We start from the raw sequence: 9447 nt of genomic DNA on the forward strand, positions 1-9447 counted from the left end.
CTTGCCATGTAGCAATGTAGGCCCTGTGTTGCTAGATGCTCCCATTTTTAGGCAGAAGATAGATATTTAATGTGAAATCTCCCAACTTTTACATGAGGGCAACCAATTTAAAAAATAAAAATGTTAATACAATGCAGGCCCAATATAACACATCTGTGGAACAGGTTCAGCCCAGGCCCAACAATTTGCAATACCTCAGACTCTCCTTATCTATCATTTACACCAGACCCACCTGCAAGCAGCTTTGTGACCCCGGCCTGCAGTCCTATCCTCTGTCTCTGCCTATTGCCAGTCACAGTTGGACTGGCTCTTGTAGCAAGACTCACCCTCAGTCAGTACGGAATGACACAAGCCACATTCACACAGCCCACTGAGCCTTTTGACGGTGTTGTACAAAACTGAAATGATGGTAATTGGTAGAGAAGATGTCCAGGTTAAATGTCGTGACAAACCTTTTTAAAGACCTGGATGATTTCATGACTTTAACACAGCATCAGCAAAACCACCTGAAGAAATGACATGGCTAATTAAGAGTCATGCTTCAGATGTCAGCGGCTTGTCTGCATCGGTGAGGCAGGAAGGGTTGAAAGGAATATCCCATTCCCCCCAACAACATCAACCCCAAATTAGTTGGTATATAGCAAAGATTTCTACTTTCCTGTGAAGCTCAAAAACAAGTTCTTGCTAACGGAAGAATATTTTACCCAATAAAAAGTTGTATTCTTGACAGAATTTATAAATTTTACTTTGGCATAAAACCCTGATTTCATTCACTACTTGGAGCCTTGGTAAGGCTCAGTACTTTTCTAAAATAAAGCACTACTGAAATTCCTGAAGATGGATCCTACATCACATCAACCTTTCTTTTTCCAGCACCTGGCACAATACCAGTCACAGAATCGAGACTCGACAAATGTTTAATGAATTAATTAATGATGGAATGATTGAACTCGATCCATGCCTTAAATGGTCTTGCTTTATAGTAATGCTGGGGGAAGGGGATTAGAAAAGAAAGAGGGCAAATATCAGCATCTTTAAATGCAGCATGCAGTGCTTTGTTTTTAAAATACTTTAGAGAATTGTGTGGGAATTTATCTAAACCACTCTGTCAGGAAGAAATCTGAAGACACAATCTCCGACTCCCTGGTAAATCTTGGAATGTGCTGATTTGAGGTGGCTCCAGAAGTGAAGCTGAAACAATTAATTGTGGTATTAAATCAACACTTTGTGTTCCCTTGAAAATCTTTAACAAGAGCCTCCGTGTCAGAGAGGGAAAGATGCTGAGGCATCAGAATCATGAGAGAGACATTAAATTTCTTTCTGCCTGCAGACCTGTGGATTCCAGGGTCTGCTCCCCTACCCTGCAAAGTTCACAGTTCTTTAACAGGACACTGAGCTTGACAGAGAAACTGCAGGTACTTAAGTGTGTATCTGCATTGCAACAGATGTCAGCATCATGTTTAGAAGGAAATTGAATTACAGATGGAAGGAGCCTGGGAGTGGAGAGCATCTGTTATAGGAATCTGGATTTGAAAGAATACATTTGAAAAATAAGTCTCTTCAACTTCCGAATGAACTAAAATTTTTCACGATACCCACTACCATTCTCCCTCCTCTCTCTCTCTCTGCTTTTTAGAAAGAGTGAGAAAAGACTGAAATTTTTCCACACTGTCAAGGTGGAGAATATTATTAGAAAACATTTCAGAGAATACTGGGTGCTTTTTTTTATCACTAGTGGAATGCCGCTTAGAAATGTTAGAATATCCTAAAGATTTTCTTCAAATAATGCTAATATACTTGCCCTAATGAAAAGCATCATGTTGTCTGGGAATTTTTAGAAGTGATCTATCATGCTTGCTCGGCATAAAACACCTAGAACCTGCACGTGACCTTTTTTGTTGCCATTGTGCATTTTGTTTTAGTTAACATGAGAAGCGGCCATTCAATCCAAGTAGTTACTATCATTTTATTCAACAAAGTCTCTCTGTGAGCAAAGGATTCTCAGAGGATAGTTTATGGCTCTAAGTAAAACCATTCCTGATAAATATACTCCTTAAACTGCAGACAGGACACAGCTCACTCCTTCCCAATCGTGTTCCGACAATGGTTTACCTCACACCTGACAAAACCTGTTACAGTTTTGTGGGCTGCAGGCTGTGGCAGAAATGACAGAGCACACGCTCATTTTCACCCAGGTCTAAACGGCAGCTTCCAAGCTCTCACACCCCTCAGTTATTCCCAGTCTCATTGCCACTTGTGAAAGACGTGTGATTTATAGATTCTAATCAGCGGGACAGTGATCATCTGTGACCTCTTCATATCACCCTGGAGACCAGCTCACACTTAGACCAGCATGATAACTATGCCCAAGGGCCCTCAAACCCTGGTGGGACTGCAGTCTGGCCTGCCCCGTTCCCACCACCACCATGAGCTTCAGTTACCCCCTCAATGTCCTTTAAAAACTCGTTGAGATCCACGGTCCTTCCATGTTGGCCTCAGTATCGTTCCCACACCATCTGGTACTGATTCAAGCTTTTCACCAATCAAAAGTGGGTGAAGAGAGATGAGAGGAAAGTGAAAGGTTTTACCCCAAACCAGAAAGCAATTAAGCAAGGATAGATCTGTACCAAAAAGGCAGGATAGTTGCAGCACCAGAGGTGACTGCTTAAATATGGCTGTGCAAAGAGTTTTGTAAATGACCTAATGGACATCATTGGAACTTAGAGCTGGCATCAATTATGCATAAAAAGGAAAGGTATACCTCCTTTTACTGGACTTTTGAAGAGCCTTCACCATTACTCCCTGCCTCCGAGCAGTGACTCTCTGCTCACTGGGGAGGAGAGTCTCCTGTGTGAATGAGAGTTCCTGTGGGTGTGTGGTATGCCGCTTTCCCACCTCCTTCACTCTAATCATGATGAATGTGATAGTTTGGGCACATCTGGCTAAAGACAGGAGTGTGAGGCAGCCACATCTGGAGTCTGGCGTTATTTCATCTCTAATTTAATAGCTGACTTCCCAGTTCTGAAGCTGACAAAGGACTTGAGCATAGAAAAATGAAAGGATGATCACTAAACTTTGTTGGCTTCCAAGCACTTGCTCTTGCCTTGGGGAAATTTATATCCTATTCCACTGAAGGCACTGCTCAAGTGACAGTCATAACTCAATAACAGTGCTCACAAGATTTTCCAAAGATTGACATTCTTACTGACATTTCTTTAACCTGTGGTTTGGGTCAAACCTATACTGCAGAAATTCCCCTTTATGCCAAGGGCGTGAGGTCATCAGTTCACTAAAGAAAAAATACCCATTCCCACTTTCAAACTTCACAATTCATTTTTATTTTCTTTGTCTTCATTAATCTTATTGATCCTCTCACTTCCTTGCACTGTTCCGAAATCATCATTTATTTTATTTAGTTAGATTTTGTTTTTGTTTTTAGGACAGCTTCAAAAGGTCTGTGCTAAAATCTTTCTTAGAGCTGCTGCCAGTTAAAATAACTTTCTCTTCACCTTCTCTTTTTTGAATAACATTATCTCATAGGCATATCTTGATCTTCACATATAAATCCCTCATTTTAGGCCTTTATTCTAAAGTTTACAGTTTAACTTCATAATCTTTGCACAGAGTTTGACGGACCAAAGAAATTCACTATAAAACTCAGGGCTTCTGTTTATTTACCTTAGAATTCTTTATATGGATCTAATGTGACTTTATTACAATACCAAACTGAAAATATAAAGTAAAATACTATGTAATTGCTACTTGTACTATAATCTTCAATAAATGAATTTAGCTCACACTTCTATAGATAATACCAAGGGTAGTTATTCAACACAGAAGTGACTGAATAATAGAAGACATTACCTGACAACCGGAGGCTTTTGAAAATTCTATTCCACTTGGAAACATCTAATGAGCTCATACTATGTGCAAAGTGTGAGGCAAGGTGCCAAAGGGGTTAAAAAGGAACTTTAAGACAATCCTTGCCCTCTTAGTTTTTCATCATCTAGGGGAAAAAGTAGATCCATAGATACAATATCATTCAGTAGAACCAAGGCCAGAGAGAACTGGAAGAAGGTTAAATGTGAACCAAGCCTTGAATAATCAGATTCTAAAGCAGAATATGTGTCTGACTGTGTTTGCTCTAAATCCTGCCCCAAGAACTGGTAGCTTCTTCTCCAGGTCTGCAGCTAGGACGGGTGACCTATGGCTGGGGAGCATCCATTCCAACTTACTGTATTATTGCCATTTGAAGAAATGCAGGTGACAGTACTCCTGCTGGTCACCTCCACAAAATACAAATGGAGTAGGTGAGCCTGGAAAGGGTTTATTAGTCCCGGTGTCAAAGGTGAAAAGTCAGAGCGCAATGAAGCCATTGGCCAAACTCTGGGAGTGGGCGAGCGGGAGGGGCAGCGCGCGGACTGCGTTTTCCTCTCAGCACACCCTCCCCGGTCCCGCAGCCCAGGCAGCAGGGGGCAGGAACGGTGGGAAAGTGAACGCCTTGCTGGTGACCAAGAAACTCGCCGAGAGGCCTCTGATCCCCTTCCATCACTCTTCAGACACGCCAACCCCTCCCGCAGCATTTCCAACAATCCACTTCCGACTACCTTTTTATGACTTTACAACACAGTTTTTCCTCGAATTTTATGGCATTTCATTAAAGCCACCAGAAGGTGATACTGCCCCTTTTCTAGGAGTGAAATAAATTCAAGTTTTATCGCTTCTGGAAATGCTGTAGCAGCTGTCAGGACATTTGATAGATTTTCTCAATTACAGGACTTGTGGAGCATTTTATACTTACATCTGCACGAAGCCCAATATAGTAGATGTTCGTCTTGCCTCCCTCTCCTTTATCTCATGCATCTTTTTGCTCTTAATGACCAATTTGTTATTTTTCCACTTTTATTTCTCCTTACCTCTTTTTTTCTGCATTTTGTTTCTCTTTTTGCTGTTTGGTTTAGAGAATGATGCATTTCTCGTACAAACTTACATTATTTGTGAAAGAAAAGGAGAGGGGGGAACCTAACTAGGGTCTATAAAGAAAAAAGAAGTCAGTTAAAATTTAAAAGTGAATCAATTTTCCATGGGGGAATTTACTGTTGATATAAGGTGCACTTTGCAAATGCAGTATTTATTAATGTGACATGACATATGTTGAGTTTTTTCCTAATGGGATAGAGGCTTTAGACTGTGTGACTTTTTACACTAATAAGGCTGTTCATTGGTGTTTTTCTTCATTATCAACATAGAGAATGTCAGCTTTCAGTGACAACTTCGTGGATTATTCAAAACTGCAGAACCTTGGTCCCAATGGATGCTAAATAAATTAAAAAGGCTAATGTGTAACAAAGACCATGCCAGTAGAAGGTACAGACAGACTGTGGGTATGGCACATAAAACTTATTTCATTGACTTTGAATGTATCATCTTGCAGACAGAGCAGAGACTTCAGAAAGTAAGTGGGTGATCAAAATGTCTTTTTTCATAGAAATGCTTTCACTTAAATAATATTTTAAGACATTGGAGTACTTTTGCAAACATTACCAAGTATAACCTCCTCAGCAATCCTGGAGAGTAGGTAAGATAAGTGTTATTATCCCCATATAAAAGATGAGGAAACTGAGGCTCACAGAGCACCAGGGCTTTGCCCAAGGTCAAAAGCAGAATCTTAAGTCCAATCCAGCTCTTATAAATTCCAATGTTTTTCCTCTATTGTTGATCCCCTACAGTACCTGACACTCCCAACAAGAAACAGTTAATTCCTCAGTTTCTGTATAGAACACCCTAGTAATTCCTCACAAGCATATGTGACTTTAAAGTTTTTAAAATGTGCTCATACCAGCCTCTCTGAATTTCTCCTCAGTCACTCTTTATAGCATTACCTTGTTTAATTTTTTATTGCCTAAATCACACTCTAAAACTGTATTTCTTATTTATTTGCTCACCCGTTTGTATGTTTTGGTTATCAAATGCTCTGTATCAAACCACCCCCGAAACGTAGTGGTTTAAAAAAACAATTCATTGTTTCTCACAAGTCTTGTGATTGACTGGGCACTGTTGGGTAGTTTTTCTGCCTGCCATGGTGTAGGTGAGGTCCCTTATGTGGTTTTGTTGAGCTGGGAGCTTGGCTGGGTATGAAACATCTAAGATGGACTCTCATCCTCCAGGCACTTCCTGCATGTGGCCTTTCAATATTCAGTCATTGAGTCCAAGCTTCTTAAGAGCATAGCATCTGGCTTCCAGAAAGGAACATTCAAAGAGCTAAAGCCCCAATATGCAAGCACGTTTCAAAGCTTCTGCTTGCATCCTGCTAACATCTTACTGGCTAAAGTAGTTCATGTGGCCAAATTCAAATCAATGTGAGAAAGAACTACCCAAGGATATGAGTGTCATGTGGTGTGAAGCATAGGGAGCCAACAATGTAACAGTGTACTCCAGTGTTTAGAGAGGAAACTACTAGAATGTCAACTCTATGAGCGCAGAAACATTGTCATGCATACTTCTATAACCCTAGCATTAGAACAGTTCCTGGCAAACAATAGAAGCTCAATAAATATAAATATTTACTAAATAAATATTTTTAAATAAATTAATAAATGGATGAGACACATCCTATGAACTGACAGATTTTATTAACTTCATCTCCTTTTATTAAAGTCTAACTCCTTATGTCCCTCTCTAGTTATTACCCATCTTAAAGAGTAACTACTATCCTGACATCTAACACTACGAACTAGTTTTGCCTCTTTCTGAAATGTTATATAAATGGAATCATACAGTATATATACTCTTTTTGTGTCTGGCTTCTTTTGTCACCATTATATTTGTGAGATTAATCTGTAAAGCTGTAGTTATTCATTTTCGTTATTGTATAGTATTCCATAGTATGAATGTATCGTCATGTATTTATCCATCCTACTGTTCATGGACATTTGAGTTGTTTCCAAGTTGGAGCTATTAGAACAGTTTTATTCTGGACACTTATATTCATGATTTTGAGTAAAAGTGTGCATTTCTCTTGGGTATATCATGTCTAAGTGGAAAGGCTGAATCATAGGATAAGCATCTACTGAGCTTTGGAAGATACTTTGAAACAGTTTAGCCAAGTGGTTGTAATGTACATTTCACCAGCAACATATGGGTGTTTAAGTGGTTCCACATTCTCACCAACACTTAAAATTATCCATCTTTTTCATTTTAACTTTCTGGGGCTGGGTAGACGTATCACATTGTGCTTTTAATTTGCTTATCCCTGACAACTGATAAAGACAGTTTTTTAGTTTGCTACGGCTGCTGTTAACAAATTACCATACATATGGTAGCTTAAGCCGAAATAAATTTATTCACTTATAATTCTGGAGGCCAGAAGTCTGAGATCAAGGTGTCAGCAGGGCTGTACTCCCTCTGAAGGCTCTAGGGAAAAATCCATTCCTTGATTCTTCCAGATCCTGGTAGCTTCTGGTGGCACTCCTTGTACTAAGGCTACATCGCTCCAGCCTCTGCCACTGTCTGTGTGCCTTTTCTGTGTATATCTGTGTCAAAACCCCTGCTGTCTCTCTCATAAGGACACATGTAATTGCATATAGGGCTTACCCAGATATCTTTTGCCATAAAAGGTGATATTCACAGCTTCTGGGGATTAGGAAGTGAATATATCTCTGGGGGGCCATTTTTCAGCTTACAGGTAGACACCCTTTAATTTGTATGTTCTCTTTTGTGAAGTTCCTGCTCAAGTTTTTTCTGCTGGGAGATTTGCCTTTTTCTTATTGATTTATTAGTTCTTCTTTGTTATCCTGAATACAAACTCTTTGTCAGATGTTTTGCAAATTCTTCTCTCATTCTGTGGCTTGCCTTTACACTCTTCTAAGAGTTTCTAATTCTAAATTTCGTGGAATCAAATTTATCTTTCTTCTTAACAGATTAATAAATAGGTTCAGAGAAGCCCTATAACTTTCCCAGAATGTGTATCTAATAAGAGGGAAGCGCTTCTGCTCAAAACTGTGTCCACATTACCAAAGTTTGTAAATGGATCAATGAGGGTTTTCATAGCTATAAAATAGCAAGGTACTTCTAAATGTTTCCTTGGACATTCAGAATTTTCACTTTTTTTTAAACATCTTTATTGGAGTATAATTGCTTTACATTGTTGTGTTAGTTGCTGCTGTATAACAAAGTGAATCAGCTACACGTATACATATATCCCCATATCCCCTCCCTCTTGCGTCTCCCTACCACCCTCCCTATCCCACCCCTCTAGGTGATCACAAAGCAACTACCTAATCTCCCTGTGCTATGAGGCTGCTTCCCACTAGCTATCTATTTTACACTTGGTAGTGTATATATGTCAATGTCACTCTCTCACTTCATCTGAGCTTACCCTTCCCCCTTCCCATGTCCTCAAGTCCATTCTCTACATCTGCGTCTTTATTCCTCTCCTACCCCTAGGTTTTTCAGAACCATTATTTTTTCTTTTTTTAGATTCCAAGTATATGTGTTACCATACGGTATTTGTTTTTCTCTTTCTGACTTACTTCACTCTGTATGAAAGACTCTAGGTCCATCCACCTCACTACAAATAACTCAATTTTATTTATTTTTATGGCTGAGTAATATTCCATTGTATATGTGCCACATCTTCTTTACCCATTCAACTGTCGATGGACACTTAGGTTGCTTCCATATCATGGCTATTGTAAACAGTGCTGCAATGAACATTGTGGTACATGACTCTTTTTGAATTATGGTTCTCTCAGGGTATATGCCCAGTAGTGGGATTGCTGGGCCATAAGGTAGTTCTGTTTTTAGTTTTAGTTCTTTAAGGAACCTCCATACTATTCTCCATAGTGGCTGTATCAATTTACATTCCCACCAACAGTGCAAGAGGGTTCCCTTTTCCCCACACCCTCTCCAACACTTATTATTTGTAGACTTTTTGATGATGGCCATTCTGACTGGTGTGAGGTGATACTTCATTGTAGTTTTGATCTTCATTTCTCTAATGATTAGTGATGTTGAGCATCCTTTCATGTGTTTGTTGGCAATGTGTAAATCTTCTTTAGAGAAATGTCTATTTCGGTCTTCTGCCCATTTTTGGATTGAATTGTTTGTTTTTTTGATATTGAGCTGCATTAGCTGCTTGTATATTTTGGAGATTAATCCTTTGTCAGTTGCTTCATTTGCAAATATTTTCTCCCATTCTGAGGGTAGTCTTTTTATCTTGGTTATGGTTTCCTATGCTGTGCAAGAGCTTTTAAATTTCATTAGGTGCCATTTGTTTATTTTTGTTTTTACTTCCCTTTCTCTAGGAAGTGGGTCAAAAGGATCTTGCTGTGATGTATGTCATAGAGTGTTCTGCCTATGTTTTCCTCTAAGAGATTTTAGTGTCTGGCCTTACAATTAAGTCTTTAATCCATTTTGAGTTTATTTTTGTGTATGGTGTTAGGGAGT

General features: G+C 39.3%; 1 protein-coding gene across 1 annotated transcript in view; it reads right to left on the reverse strand.

The window, feature by feature from the left end:
* LOC114487363 (transcription initiation factor TFIID subunit 4-like) overlaps positions 1 to 9447 on the reverse strand; it is a 314300-nt gene that overhangs the window by 220252 nt on the left and 84601 nt on the right. The gene's annotated exons all lie outside the window — the stretch shown is intronic.

Source organism: Physeter macrocephalus, chromosome 2 (assembly GCF_002837175.3).
Source record: "Physeter macrocephalus isolate SW-GA chromosome 2, ASM283717v5, whole genome shotgun sequence".
NCBI classification, from domain to species: domain Eukaryota; kingdom Metazoa; phylum Chordata; class Mammalia; order Artiodactyla; family Physeteridae; genus Physeter; species Physeter macrocephalus.